Consider the following 16,413-nt stretch of genomic DNA (forward strand, 5'->3'; position numbering starts at 1 on the left):
CATTTTTTTTTTTTAGTCTATTTGAGCTCCCATTTTTGATGTTGAAGTAGGGGCTTTAGTTTCCTCCCTATCTGCTTCTAGCTTCTAAGCTTTTTTTTCATTTTTTGTGCTTCTAGTAGTTGTTTCTTTGGTTTTTGAGGGATATTTTTATACATTATGGGGGGAGCATTTTATTTTCTTTAATTTACTTCAAAATTGACCCTTATACTTCCATCTTCTTCTCTCAATGGCAAACCCCTCTATGGCCCAACTAACGCTACACAATTATCATAATTGGAAAGTGCACATGACTCAACTTCTTACGTCACATGGCTTATGGTCATGTCTAGATGAGAATCAATCTTTCCTATAGCACCCTTTTGAGATTCTTTAGCATAGGAACAAAATGGATGAAGCCATGGGATTGATTGCTCTAAACATCTCCAATAGTCTACTATTTCACTTGGATGGTTTGACCACTCCTTGGGTTATTTGGACCAAATTTCACAACTTGTTTGGCATAGTGAATGAGTTCTGAGGACTATAGCTTGATGCAGAGTTGACTTCTTTGACACCTACCAGCTTTCCCACCATTGAGGACTTCTTGATGAAGTTCAATTCTCTACATATTGTTTTGCAGGGAAGTGGAAAAAACAAAATAGATGATGAGTGTATTTTTTTTATAATCTCAAAGTTGCTAGAACAATATCAGATATTTTCTTCCACTTTCTACTCCACTATGGATACCTTGGGTAATAGACATCAGATGCCTTATTTTGAGATATTTTGTGATCAATTGAAATGGGAATAGGAAAAGATCCAATAGGTAGATGCCTCTAGCTCTTCTAGCCAAGCATTGGTTGCTCAAACTTCTCAGGGGAAACCAAAATAAAAAGCCAAACCAAAGAAAGATACACCAAAAACTAATTCCAAACCTCCAACAAACCCTTCCAAGGGTAAATCTAATTTGCAGTCTACTAAGTCTACCTCCAAGACTAAGAAGAAATTAGTTGAGACCTATAGTTTTTGTGGAAAGAATGGACATCTCATTTCTAGGTGTTAGAAATGTTTGGAGGCTTTAGAGGAAGCCATGCAGGAGCATCACATTTCAGCTCCTAAGTCTTCATTCCCCCCTATAGGGAAAGGTCACACTCTTACTACATGAGCTATGACTTCTAGACCTACTTGGATTCTTGATTTTGGTGCCTCTCACCATATTACAAACACTTAGTAGTTGGTCACCTCACTTCCTCCTTGTGCTACTTCATAGATTATTGTTGGGAACTCATCACATTTTGTAGTCATGGGTTTTGGTTCTGTCGCATTAGCTGGGGGCTCTCTTAAGGAGGTTCTTTTTGTCCCTAAAATCTTAACAAACCTATTGTTTATTTATTAGATTTTTCACTTTGGCTCTGGTAAGATAGTTGACTTCTCACCACATAATGCGATCATTTGGGACTTACTTGATTTTGAGTTGATTGTGGCTACTGGGAGTGTTGACTATGCATCTCACCTTTACAGATTTTATGGATTTGAATCTTCTAATGACACAAGTTCCTATCTTGTAGAACATGAAGATTTAGTAAGAGGTCTTTGGCATGAGCATTTGGTCCATGTTGATTAAAAATATCTTCAACAGATGAGCACACAAGCACTTGTTCTTGGGCTTCCCTAGATTTCCTGCATAGATGGTGTTTGTCAAGGTTGTGCTCTTGGTAAACAACATCGAGATCATTTTACACATGGACAAGCCACTCGTGCTTTAGCACCATTAGAGTTGATTCATAGTGACCTCATGTCATTTCTCACTCCTTTTTCTAGTGCCAAATATGCACTTCCTTTCATTGGTGACTTCTCTAGACGTACATGAGTGTACTTTTTGAAGTACATGTCTAATGTCTTCAATTCATTCGAGTCTTTAAGATATTCATAGAGAAGTAGTCTAGTCTTTCTATTCAGTGAATACACATAGACAATGGGGGGGAGTATGTGAATTAAGCTTTTAGGGATTTTTGCTCTAAACATGGTCTTCAACATCAATTTTTAGTGCCCTACACCCCTTAGCAGAATGATGTGGCAGAGAGAAAGAACATAACATTTTGAGAGATGGATAATTGTATGATTTAGTCTAAGTCCATGGATTCATCCTTTTTGGCAGAGGCTATCAATTGTGCCAACTACTTTCAAAATCAAATGCTTCATAATGTTGTTCAACATATGAGTCCTAAGGAGGCTTGGTCTCATGTCAAGCCTAATGTATCTTCATTTTGAGTTTTTGGTAGTGAAGCATGGGCATTTGTAGCTAATGCTCAAAGGAGAGTAATGGAGTGAAAGAGTTGACACCTCATTTTTTTGGCTACTATAAGGATATTAAGACCTATAGTTTGTTTGATCCTAATCACAGAGAGGTCCTATTTAGATGGAATGTTTAGTTTGATGAGTGCCTTCTTGTAGTAGATACCCTATCTCTAGAGTCTACTTCACTTACCACTACTCACTCATCATTTCCAGTCTCTTTTTTGAATGATGAGGATGATGATCTTGGTGATCCCCATTTACCTCTACCATAGGATCCTCCCCAGATGCCTAAATGGGCTTGAGCTATAGTTGAGGCTATAAGATCTCTAGCTGGTGACCCTTCCACTTCCCATTGCACTCAATCTCATACTATGGGTTCTAGTCTTCTTAGTCATGCTATTTGTGATGATCCTTAGATATTTGTAGCACTGACAGGACATTATGAGTGGGACAATGCAATAGAGGAGGAGTATTCTTCTTTGGTGAAGAATCATACTTGGGATGTTTGTTCTCTTCCTAAGGGAAGAAAGTTAGTGTGATGCAAATGGTTGTATCATACTAAGTTTTTTGTTGATGGTTCTATTGATAAGGGCAAGGCACATCTTGTTGTGAAGGGTTTTTCACAAGTTGAGGGTATTGATTGCACTGAGACATTTTCCCCTATTGCCAAGACAAACTCTATTCACCTTGTCTTATCCTTTACAACTTCATAGGGATGGCCCATTTTTCAGATGGATGTGAAGAGTCCATTCTTGCATGGTGATCTCACTAAGGAGGTAGACTTTGACACTCATTTTATGGTCTCAAATAGACCTCTCAAGCTTGGTATGAGAAGATGGACTCCTTTCTACTTTCTATAGGCTTCACCTACTGCTATTCTAATCCTACAGTCTATATTCAGTGTCTTGAGGTTGAGGTTTTGATCCTTGTGCTATATGTTGATGACCTTCTTCTCACAGGGAGGTCATCCTCTATGATTTAGAATGTTTAGTGAGCATTGATGGAATAGTTTGAGATGACTAATCTCAGTCTCTTACACTATTTTCTTGCTCTCCAAATTATTTTTTCCTCTATTGGAATATTTTTTTACCAGTAGAAGTATGCTCTTGACATGCTTTGATGCTTTGACATGCTTGATTGCAAGCCTACTCCCACACCTTTTCAGTCAGTTGTTACTTTTTCTACCTCTTGTACTTTTCCTTTACTGGATCCCACATTGTATCGGTAATTGGTTGGCATCTTGTTGTACCTAATACATACTCATCCTGATCTCTCCTTTGCAATGAGCCTTGTCTCTCAATTTTCACATGAGCCTCGTGAGAGTCATGGCAAGCTACCAAGTGTATTTTGAGATACATTTAGGGCATACTTATGTATGACATTCATTACACATTAGGGACTCCTCACATTATTGGATACACTGACTCAGATTGGCTCAATGATGTTGATGATCAAAAGTCTACTTTTGGCTCTTTTTTTTTTGTGTTGGCTCTAGTTCTATCACATGCTCATGTAAGAAGTTGCATGCTCATGCACTTTCATCTACAAAGGCTAAGTATAGAGTAGCAGTGTTTGTTAGTCAAGAGATTTTATGTCTTCGGTAGTTGATGACTGAGTTTGGTTTTCCTCCTGATCATCCCACTATTCTGTGGTGTGATAATCAGAGTGCTATTCATATTTCTTGCAACCCAATGGAACATTAGCACACTAAACACATTGAGCTTCATATGCATTTCATCTGTCAGTTGATGTAGGATGGTGTTCTCTCTTTGGAGTATATTCTCACTAATGTCCAAGTTGCTGACATCTTCACCAATTCATTTCCATTGCCTCGCTATCTTTAGTTGTGGTCTATGCTTGGGGTTATGGAATTTTTCCTTGGGGGTCTTATTGAGGCCTTCCTTCCTTCATGTTTTTTCAGCATGTTTGTTCTATCTCTTTTTGGAGAGGGGTTTTTCCTGCTTGGTTTTATCCTTTGTCTCTAGTTTACAAAGATTTCCTTGTTTTTGGTACTTGATCAGGCCTTGTTGTCGGGACCCATTTTTCCTAATTTCATAGCTTTTCTAGTTTAGCTTACGTATTAAGCTTCACTTAGTGGGGGGGGTGTGTTAGAGTAACTATTTATTTATACTTATTAATTAAATTATGTTGATTTAATTAATTAAGTCATGTATTACTCTAGTCTACTTAAGCTTATCCTTAGGTGCATATAATTAATATTTTATATTAACTATAATGTGCAAACCTAGTTTTATTTCCCTTTAGGATTTCATTCACCTTTAAAGTTGAACTTTTCTACTTTTTATTTTCATAACTTTGTATACAATTTCACTCTCATACCATTGAGATTTTCCAAGCTCTACTTTTTCCTTTACTAGTTTCTCTTCAGCACAGGTTATTAGCATGCAAGTGTTTTTGGCAATCTGTGAAGTTGGTTTTCACATCTTCTACAAGTATAAGGTCAAGTTATGATTTGAAAGCATGCAAGTATGAAGATGTGATTGAAGATTTAAAGGTGAGAAGAGGAAGTGAATTTGAAGGATAAGAAGAATATCCTTATGGAGCAGAAAAGCTATATTTGATTAGGAATGATCAAGTACAAGCTAGAATAGAGATCTAAAATCAGCAATTCAATTGCATTCAAATCAGGTCATCTCATTGTTACTCTCTAACCATTGTAGCAATGATCTAAATCTCCAAATAGAGTTGGCTTAATAGCTCTTTGCAAATCCTCTAACAAGGTGGCAATTCCATTGAATTTTTCTCAAGACCTCTAACAAGGCCACTCCTAATAGGGTGATTAAATTATTTAATAGGGTCACACCTAATAGTGTATTTTGTAAGCTTTAAGAGAGTTGGATCCTAACAATGCTCACTTCAGAAGAGTGAAAAATAGTCACTAGTTGCAATTGATGATTTTTCCAAATTGGATTTCCACACTAAATCCTAGTGTCAAATGTATTCGTGCTATTTCCTTTTATGTGTTTGAAACTAAGTTAAAGTAATGTTAATCATAGATAACATCTAAAGGTTTATATGTTAATCATTTACTGAACTAATCTAGTTATTACTGAGTTACAACATTTTGTATGTGTTTACCAAGCTTTAGCAGTATTCAGTTATCTGTTTGCATTTTGTAATGAAATTTAAGGGATCTAGGATTTATTTTTGTAGTAACTGATTCACCCCTCCCCTCTCATTTACTCCTATTATATTTCCAACAATTGGTATCAGGGCTTTTGGTGCTTGCAGAGAAAGTTTCAAGGACCTGAGCTAAAGATTAGGATGTCTTACAAAAGAGAGATTCCCAAGATAAATAGAAACAATTTTGTAGCATGGCAAGGACTTATGAGATTACATCTAGCTACTATTAGTGATTTAGGCTACAAGTATCTTGATGCTGAATACAAGATGCTCATAGGAACTTTATCAATTGAAGATATTGTTGAAAAGAAGAATCATAATATCATGATGATAGATATTGCATATTCTCTTAGTTATGTTAAATTTGATGAGGTGAAAGATTGAAAAACTAATTATGAAATATGGAAAAAATTGAAAGATATCTATGGAGGAGATGACAATGTAAGAAGGGCCAAAATAGAAAGTGTGCATGTCATAATTAATGAATTTGTAGAAAAGAGTGAAGAAGAAAGCAACAAGGGACCTAAAGACTATAGAAGATTTATTTACTACAAAATTGATACCCTGCCAAATCTATCTAAGAGAAAAGAGCTTCATCTTCCAAGTCCCCAAAAACTTCAATAGTTACCAAGTTGCAGATAGTGCAACCTAAGCTACAAGGACCTAAGTCACAATCAAAGGCTATCAAGCTAGTTCAAACTAAGTCAGATGGACTTGAGTCACAGGCAAAAGGACCTGAGCTTGAAACCAAAATTTGAGAAGATGGTGGAACTCATTTAAAGCCAAAAGAGCCCATGTTAGCAAGATATGGTAGAAGACATCATGCACCTGATCAGATCATTGGAGACAAATCAGATGGAATGATGACAAGAAGAAAATTAAAAGGTCCACGTTTACTCTAGAAGTGTTAAAGATGCTCTAGAAAATGAAAGTTGGATTAAACAATGAATGAAGAGATAAAATAGATAGAAAAGAACAAGACATGGACTCTTGTTCCTAGACCCAAAAATAAAAATGTAATTGGTACTAAGTGGATATTCAAAAACAAGCTAAATAAAGATGGAAAAGTGTCTAGAAATAAAGCAAGATTGGTATGCAAAGTTTATTCTCAAGAAGAAGGTATTGACAATGGTGATACTTTTGCTCCTATATCAAGACTAGAAGGTGTTAGAACTCTACTAGTATATGCAGAACATATAGGATTTAAAAAATATTGAATAGATGTCAAATCTACATTCTCAAATGGAATTCTTGAAGAAGAAGTCTACATTGAGAAACTAGAAGGTTTTGTAGATCCTAGAAAAGAGACATGGTTTGCAAACTAAAAAAAGCATTATATGGCCTCAAGCAAGCTCCCAAAGCTTGGTATGAAAGACTACATAATTATTTGGTACATATTGGTTTTCAAGGGACAAATGACAATAGCACTCTGTATATTAAAGAAGGACCAGATAAGAAGATTGTGTTGGTAGAAATATTTGTTGATGATACTCTATTCATAAGAAATGATGACTTATGCAAAGTATTTTTAAAAGAAATGAATAAAGAATTTGAGATGTCCATGTTTGGTGAAATAAAATTCTTTGTTGGATTTCAAATATAAAAAAACAAAGATGGTATCTACATCACTCAATCCAAGTATATCAAGGAGATACTGAAGAAATTTCAAATGGAAGATTCAAAACCTATTGGAACCCCTATGTCTACTAGACATAAGCTTTCCAAAAATATGATTCCAAGGTAGTAGATTAGACCACATACAAATCAATGATTGGAAAATTGTAGTATGTAGTACATACAAGGCCTGCTATTGCATTAGCAATTGGTATGGTGGCAAGATTCTTAGCACATCCTAGAGAAAATCACATGATGGAAATCAAGAGAATCATGAGATATTTGAATGGTACTAAAGAATAAATCTTATGGTACAAACTTGGAGGCAATTCAGACTTGAAGGTGTTTACTAATACTAGTTGGGTAGGAAGTATTGATGACAGAAAAAACACTAGTGGTGGAGCATTCTTTCTTGGTAAAAAACTAGTATCTTGAACAAGCAAGAAGAAAAATTATACACCTCAATCCATAGAAGAGGCAGAATATGTAGTAGTAGTAGTGATTTTTTCTAACATTCTTTGGTTCAAACAACTATTGGAAGGAATGAAGGTAGAGATCAAAGATCCAATAGTCATATATTGTGATAACAGTAGTACAATCAACATATCAAAGAATCTAGTAATCCATTCCAAAACAAAGGATATTGCTATAAAATATCATTTCTTAAGAGAATTAGTGTAGAATAAAGAAGTTAGATTGGAATATGCAAATATAAAAGAATATATTGAAAAAATATTCACCAATCCATCACCTAAGGATACATTTCTATATCTAAAAGATAAGCTAGGGGTCATTCCCCTATTTGAAATTCACTAAATGAAATTTAGTGAATGCATCAACCAAAACCTATTGAAGATCAATAAGTTGGTGCAAAATTGGCAAGGTCACATTGCAGATAAATCAGTGCTTAAGGTACATTGGTATTTACATAATCATTGTCTTTCGCATGTGTTATCAAATAGGGAGAATCTTATTGTCATATCTCTAAAAAAATTTTGAACCAGAATAAAGTAAAGAACCAAAGAGGGAGAAGTTCTCCAAAGAAGAAGTTTTCTAGAAGAGGGAGAAAGTTTTGAATGAACTTGGTAGTAGTTATTACAGACATAATCTAGTGAAAGGAAGACCTCATATTGATAGAGGGAGATCTCAAGTCTAAAATCCAAAATTTTATTGTGCTATGACATGTTGTGTTTCCATCAATGCCAAAGAGGGAGATTGTTGGATACAATTGATTAATTGTGTGTTGCCGTTGATGTTACACAAATTTCATATCATTATCAGTTAGTATATGTTGAGCTCACTCAGGTAGTGAAGATAGTTCTCAATGTCTACCAAGCATTCCTATGTTTTCCTAGTTCAAAAGGTAGTTTCTATCAAGTTCACTTAGGCATCAAAAGAAAAGTTGTAGAAAGTGAGTGTTAATTGAGCTCACTTGGTTAACGAAGGAAAGTTGGATGGAACTAGTGCTAACTGAGCTCACTTGATTACCAAAGGATTTTCATGAGTTTGCATTGTTAACTAAGCTTCTGTTGGTTAACAGTGGAAATTATTTATAAGTTAGTTTCTATCGAGTTGGGTTAGCTAACAAAGGATTTTCTTATTTTGGCATATTAAGCTTAATTAACTTATCTATTGATTATACAGACTAAGGTGAGGAATATTGATTATTCTAAGTTGTGTTTGAGTCGACTTAATAGAGTGAAAGATATAAGTATAAGGTCAAGTTGTGATTTCAAAGCATGCAAGTATGAAGATGTGATTAAAGATTTAATGATGAGAAGAGGAAGCAAATTTGAAAGATAAGCAAAATATCCTTGTGGAGTAGAAAAGCTATATTTGATCAAGAAGGATCAAGTACAAGCTAGAATAGTGAACTAAAATCAGCAATTCAGTTGCATTCAAATCAAGTAATCTCATTGTTACTTTCTAACCATTGTATCAGTAATCTAAATCTCCTAATAGAGTTGTCTTAACAGTTATTTACAAATCCTCTAACAAGGTGACAATTTCATTGAATTATTCTTAATACCTCTAACAAGGCCACTCCTAATAGGGTGATTAAATCCTTTAATAGGGTCACACCTAATAGTGTGTTTTGTAACCTTTAACAGGGTTGACTCCTAACAAGGCTCACTTCAAAAGAGTGAAAAATGGTAACTAGTTGCAACTAATGGTTTTTTCCAAATTGGGTTTCCAAGTTAAATCCTGATGTCAAATGTGTTCATGCTATTTTATTTTATGTGTTGGCAACTAAGTTAAAGTAGTGGTAATCATAGATAACATCTAAAGGTTCATATGTTAATCATTTACCAAGCTAATCCAGTTATTATCGAATTACAACTTTCTATATGTTTTTACTAATCTTCAACAGTATTTAGTTATTTGTTTCTATTTTGTAATGACATCTAAGGGATCTAGGATTTATTTTCATAGCAACTGATTCACCCCTCCCCTCTCAATTACTTCTCTTATATTTCCAACAAGTCTAGCTCAAAAGCATTTATATAATCTAGGACTTTACTACATACTTTCCATTTCTCTTTCCTAAGTTTCTACTTTTGTAATGAGAACTTATTCCTAACTATATCTTGATTTAGTAGCACCTAGTGGTGTAAGGGCAATCCTATATCACCCAAAAGTATTCTTAGTGTTAGTTTCTGTGTTTTCATTTCTAGATACCCATTTGGGTCAAATAAAGGTTACAACTCTCATAGTTCCACTATTGGTTTTTTGGGTTAGAGTTTTTGTGGACCTTTGGATACATGCCAATGTAGAAAATAGGTGATTTTGTAATTGGTCCATAAAGATGATGTGTTAGAGGGTGTAAGTTAGTGGGATGATTATAATTACAATTTAAAGCACTCTAGAAAAATAATCAGGTCAAAAATATTTATAGTTTGAAAGTTATTGCAGATTTAAGTTGCTTGGAGACCTCCTAAGAGCACTTCAAAGTCAGATTTGAGGCACTAAATGGCCTCATATAGGCCTAAGAAATAGAGTACAGGAAAATTTGGTCTGTAGGCCTATAGGGAGCTCAAAGAGCTTTCTAGAAATGTAAATTGTTCATCAATCAAAGTCCCAGATCAAAAGTTATGCCTCTCAAAAGTTGAACTACTATTTTTGGATTCTTCTAATTTTACACTAACTTCTAATGTAATTTCTAGAACCTTCTATTTTGGTAGTCGATCTCACATGGCCTATTGTAAAATGTATTCCTAACCCTAAACCTAATTGGGGTTTATTTAAGAATATTTATGGCATTGTAAAGGTAGTTTTGGTGGAGTTTGGGAGAAGTTACTATGAGAAGGGTTTTGTCTAGAATCTAATAACATTGTAAGCCCATAGAGCATATTGTAGAGTCTATTTTGTTGTACTAAATCTAATAGCATATAATTCTGATAATAATATTCCCCTTTTCCCATTATGTTCATTTTTTCTTGGGTTGTGTCCTCATCATATCTTCTATATAGTACACCATGTGTTTATGATCTTTAGCTTTAGTTCTTTCTTTGAATAAATCATAAAATTCCTCCAAGTCTATAAAGTGAGCATGAAATTAAGAAATTTGATATTTATCTTTAAAAAATTCCAAATTCCTCCATCCCTTTTTGATAAAAACAAAATTGTGCATAATAGTATCTTGGAGAAAGAAAGTACCTTTGGATTTTTCCAACAATTCTCTTTCTTCAATTTATCCTATCTACCATAGGAACTCAACAATTCTTACTTTCAAAAGCACTTGATATGGTAGCACGTGGTTTTCCAAGAAAACCATAAACTCTGAATATAATAGACACTACATATGGAATGATGTCTCCCCAATTGTGACTTACCATCAACCCTTTGGCATGATCTTTTGGTCTAATAAGTTCTAAAACAACATTCTAGTCCTAAGGCAAAGTACTTATCCAATCTGACAAAGCTTGCATCACTAATCTCCCAGGTTATATCTACACTCCACAATTGGATAGGGAGTTTTTCTCCATCTCTTTCCAATTCCAATTTCATTTCTTTAGAGAAAAAAATAACTCCCTTATACAAACATATGTACATTAACATGGAGTACCAATAGAAAGGCTTATCAACCTTAGCCTTCACAATACCCATTAACTTGGTATGAATCTCTTCTGCCAAGAGATTAGCAAAATAAAAAATATAACTCATACCATACTAAAGGGTTTGAGCAATAATGGAAAAAAAAAAAAGAACAGAGGATGTGGTCTTGTTCGTCAATGCCAAAAATCTTGCAGAGAGAGAAATATAGTGCCTGTGCTCTAGGATTGAAATACTTTTTCAATAATGATTATGGAGTATTTGTTGTAAGTATGGGTAATGATCCTATCCTAAAAAATGTTCTTGTAGTATCCTCCCTTTAAATATACCCTCTATGTGTTACACCTAGCCTGGAGGTTTTCCTTACCTATCTTCTCATGAACTGCATGGTTAGGGTTTAATTTGAAAACCTCTTTGATTAATTCTAGTGAAACCCTAAAAACATTATCACCAGCATGATTATTTACTATCTCGGTTATTGAATCATATTTCTTTAACATTATTGCAAGCAAATCATCATCAAAGAAAACTTTTGGGATAATTAATTTGCTAATGTCAAATTCCCATACATTGTTCAGAGGGGTATCAAGTCTTCTTCTACAAACCATTTATCAAAGAGTTGCAAACCCCCAAAAAATACTTCAACATCTCTCAACTAGTTTTCTTTGTCATAAAAACCCACATTGACCAATAACCTAGGGTTTTTTGGTATGAATTATTTTCCCCTAGCAAGCTCATTCATGGATTTTGGTATTTTCTCTAAGAAATAATCATGCATGACCCTTTTTAAGTAATCTATTTTTCCTAAGAAATCCCTTCATGGAGGCATATTTAATATTTATCTTACTGTGAATATAGTTTCTCAATTTCTCAGAAATATAAAATACTTACTTAATTTTCATGTTTTTCTCCTTGAAAATTGTTAATAGCAACTTGAAACCCTTGAAAAATTGCATCTTTAGCTCTAAAATGTTTTTCTTTGTGATAATTCTGCAACTTTAGTGTTTAATAATGAAAATTCAGCACCCTTATTGCAAAATTGATCTCACATGGAATAACATTAATTAAAATTAGTACCCCAATAGTCATATTTTATGTCACGTAGTAGAATTTGAATTTTAACTATTGATTTTTACAAATCATACGATTTATATTTAAAATCAAATGACTATGTCACACTTTAGTGAAACTAGCCACATGTCAACAAGGTGCTTCCCCACATTTGCTAAAGTTTGAGCTATTTCAAATTGTAGGAAAGCATCGATGATCATTCTTTGCAAGATCGAAGATCATGAAAAAGCTTTGGAATTACTATACTTTCCTTTAATATTTCATGCCCACTTACACAATCACCATCCAACTTGTTAAACATGTAGGCTTATCAATAAATCAACATAAGATATTTGGCATGTGTCCCACCTTAGCATTACCAAATAACTTTTTAAACAATTGACCCCACTTTGCCATGTGTCATCAAGGTGCTTCCTCACTTTCTTTAAATATCAAACATTTTAATAAAGTTGGAAAGTGCACTCCATCGATCTCCATATGATCAACGCTTCCATAAGATTTTCCTTGTTTAAAACCTAGTCAACAATAGTAGCCAATGAAAATGATTTAACCTGCCATGTGTTTTGACATTCTTCAGCTATTCTGACACTTTTCCATCTTCCATCCTAGTGGTACATAAAAAAATTGATATCATCAAAAACACATGTCATTAAGGCACTTCCCCACATTTCATAAAGTTTTCACATCTTCAAATTGCAGGAAAGCATTGATCATTGATCTTCAGATGATCTATGATGCAACATTACATTGTTTAAAAAGGTCCCTACCACCCATTTCATCCAATGAAATGGGCCAAGCTTTCTAGCATGTCCTGAAAACACTCTGACAACCTTGAACTATTCTAACAAGTCTAACTCTTGTAGTTCATTATAGAACGAACTTCATCAATGGCTACGTGTTATGTAGGCACTTTCCCGCATTTGCTAAAACTTGAACACTTTCATATTGCGAGAAAGCATTAATCGTTGATCTTTCTATGATCAATGGTTTGTAAGTATAGACCAAACCGCGGTTAAAATACTTTCAAAGAATACTAGTGAGTCAACATGATGTTAAAACCATGGTTTAAAAATAAAAGTTTAAAGCAAAAAATATTTTTGGGAAAGTATTTTATAATAAAACATAGAAAAATAAAAAGAATTTCTAAAGTGAAAAGCTTCTTGCATATTTTCAAAATAAACCAATACTCTCCTATTTTTTGAAAACTAGGGCATAGACAATAAGGGTTTTCAAGAAACTTAAGGTTTTCATCTAGGTCTTTTAACACACCCTACCTCTAAAACCATGAATCCACTCATTGTGAAATGTAACAAAATTATTAAATGCAAAAAACCAAGCCAACAAATACCATGAAAAACAATAGAAACTATGAACAAAACAAATTGAGAGAGAGAAATATGGGCTTCTTATTATTGCCACAAATGCAAAATTACAAAATTACTATATGAAAATCCACATGGTCACCTTCCTTACAACAGTTTGCAAAATAGAGTTGTGACTATCACCTAGAACTTTCCTAGACAATCTATAGGGCTTCCTTATATAGGCACTTTTAACTACTTAAGAAAGTTCTAAACACTAAGTCCTAGCCCTTGAGGTTGACCAACCTCATATTATATCATCCATTATACTTTATTACATAAGATCGACTCAAGACAATTTACAAATTACATTTTTGGATGGGTCCAGTTCTTTAGACCATAAATAGCAAACTGTTGTCCCAATGGGCTATTATAACCCCATTTCAAAATCCTTGGCTAGCGATCTACAATGACTCATTACACACAATTTGATTAGTTGAGTTTTTGCCTGATTGTAGAGTAATTTAGGCCTTTATTTCTGGACCTGAAGTTTGGATAGAAAAAATTCATATAAAAAATATGCAATGAGTGCACCAATACATATGATATGACAATTAAACTCAACTAGTAGGTTGATATGTCTAATATGAACCTCTAGATTTAAAATCAAAACAATCTAAGAACATAATACCAACTTAATAATTTCTCCCATATATAACTTGGAATGGTGATTTACCAATGCTCCTATTGACACAATTATTATATGCAAATTATGCCTATGGTAAAATCAAATCCCAACCTTTTGGCTTATCTCCAACCAAAAATCTCAACAAATTCCCCAAACTCCACTTCACAACTTCTATTTTCTCACTAGTCTGTGGATGATGGGATGAACTAAACTTCAAATTTGTCATCAATTTCTTCCACAATGTACACCAAAAATACCTAACAAACTTGGTATCTCGATCAGAAACTATACTCTTTGGCAGACCACCTAGTCTCACCACTTCTCTAAAAAATAACTTCGCTGCATAAACAAAATCACTAGTCTTCTTCCAAGGAATAAAATGTGCCATTTAAAAAAATTGTAAATCACTGCAAATATGGAATCATGCCCTTGTTGTGTCCTTGGTAAACTAAGTATGAAATCAATGTTGACATCTTCCCATGGTTTCTCGAGTACAAGTAATGACTAATACAAGCTCGTATTATGCTTCACTACTTTTTCCATCTAGCATACTCTATAACTCTATAAAAACTTCTACACATCTTGTTGCAACTATGGCTAGTAGTAATTCTCAGTAACCAAAGCAATGGATTAATCTCTACCAAAGTGTCTAGCCAATCCTCCACTATGCTTCTCCTTGATCAGATTCTCTCTCATATAACTTTTGGGAATGCACAATTGACTTTCCTTGAACAAAATACCATCTTGGATTATGAAATCCAATCACTTTTTGCTATCAAGTGTAACATGTTATGTACAAGCTTTCCAAGCCTCAAAAAAATCAAGATCCTTTGGGTGCAAATTCTTGAGTTCCTTGAACCCAACCACCTCAATCTGCATTTTTGTCAATGAAACTTGTCTTCTACTAAGAGCATCTGCAACTCTATTAAACTTCCCACTCCAATGTTTGAAAATAAATGTATAACTATGCAAAAAATCAACCCATTTAAAATGCCTTTGGTTCAATTTTCCTTGACTATTCAAATATTGCAAAGATTGATGTTTAGTATACAAAACAAACCCCTTAGGAAGAAGATAGTATCTTCACTTCTTCAATTCCTAAACTATAACATAAAATTCCTAATCATACACATAATACTTTATTTTGGCATCATTCAATTTCTCACTGAAATAAGCAACAATTTTACCTTCTTGGCTAAAAAAACTCCTATTGCAGTACCATTAGCATCATAGTTTACTTGAAACACCTTATTAAAATCTAAAAGTTCTAAAATAGGATACTCTATAACTTTTTGTTTCAATGGATTAAAACTCTTATCAAAACCTACAATCCACTTAAATTCTTTCCTATCTCCTCTCATTGTTTTCGTCAAAGGTCTACAAATACTATGAAAACCTCTGATAAATTTTTGATAAAAGCTAGCTAATCCATGAAAAGATCTTACACTTGTTGTACTCCTTGGATTAGGCCATTCAAGGATAGCCTTCACTCTCTGAGCATCCATTTTCAGACCTTTTATTGATACTACAAATCCCAAGTACAACAACTCCGTCACAAAACTACACTTCTTAAAATTTATCAGCAACTTTTCCTCCCTCAACTTATCAAACACCTTACGGATGTGTATCAAATGCTCCTTTAATGTCTTACTAAAGATCAAAATATCATCTAGGTAAACAATTCTAAACTTACCCAAAAACTCCTTTAGTACATCATTCATGAGCCTCATGAAAGTCCTTAGTGCATTAGTTAGCCCAAAAGGCATGACTAACCACTCATACAATTCTTCCCTTGTCTTGAAGGAAATATTCCACTCATCTCCTTGTCTGATGCAAATATGATGTAACCACTCTTTAGATATATCTTTATGGAATAAACAACTCCACTCAAATAATCCATAATAACATCCATCTACAATAATGGAAATCTATACTTGACTCTGATCTTGTTGATAGTTTGAGAATCTGTAGGCATCCTCCATTCTCCATTAGTCTTAGGTGTCAAACCATTGGTACAACACATGGACTTAGACTCTCTCGAATAGCCCCTTTTTTAATAACTCACAAACTTGTTTGTTCAATTCTTTAGTTTCTCCTGGTGTTATTCTATGCACTAAATTATTTGGCAAATTGGCTTCTAGAATCAAGTCCATTTGGTGATTCATAATTCTCACCAGGGGTAATCCATTAGGTACATTATTTGACACAATATCTGGAAACTCCTTGAGAAAATCTTCCACTTTTGTAAGTACCTTTGTTTCTTCA

The sequence above is a fragment of the Cupressus sempervirens genome, chromosome 3 (genome assembly GCF_028749045.1).
Source record: "Cupressus sempervirens isolate cs-2001-9-10 chromosome 3, ASM2874904v1, whole genome shotgun sequence".
NCBI classification, from domain to species: domain Eukaryota; kingdom Viridiplantae; phylum Streptophyta; class Pinopsida; order Cupressales; family Cupressaceae; genus Cupressus; species Cupressus sempervirens.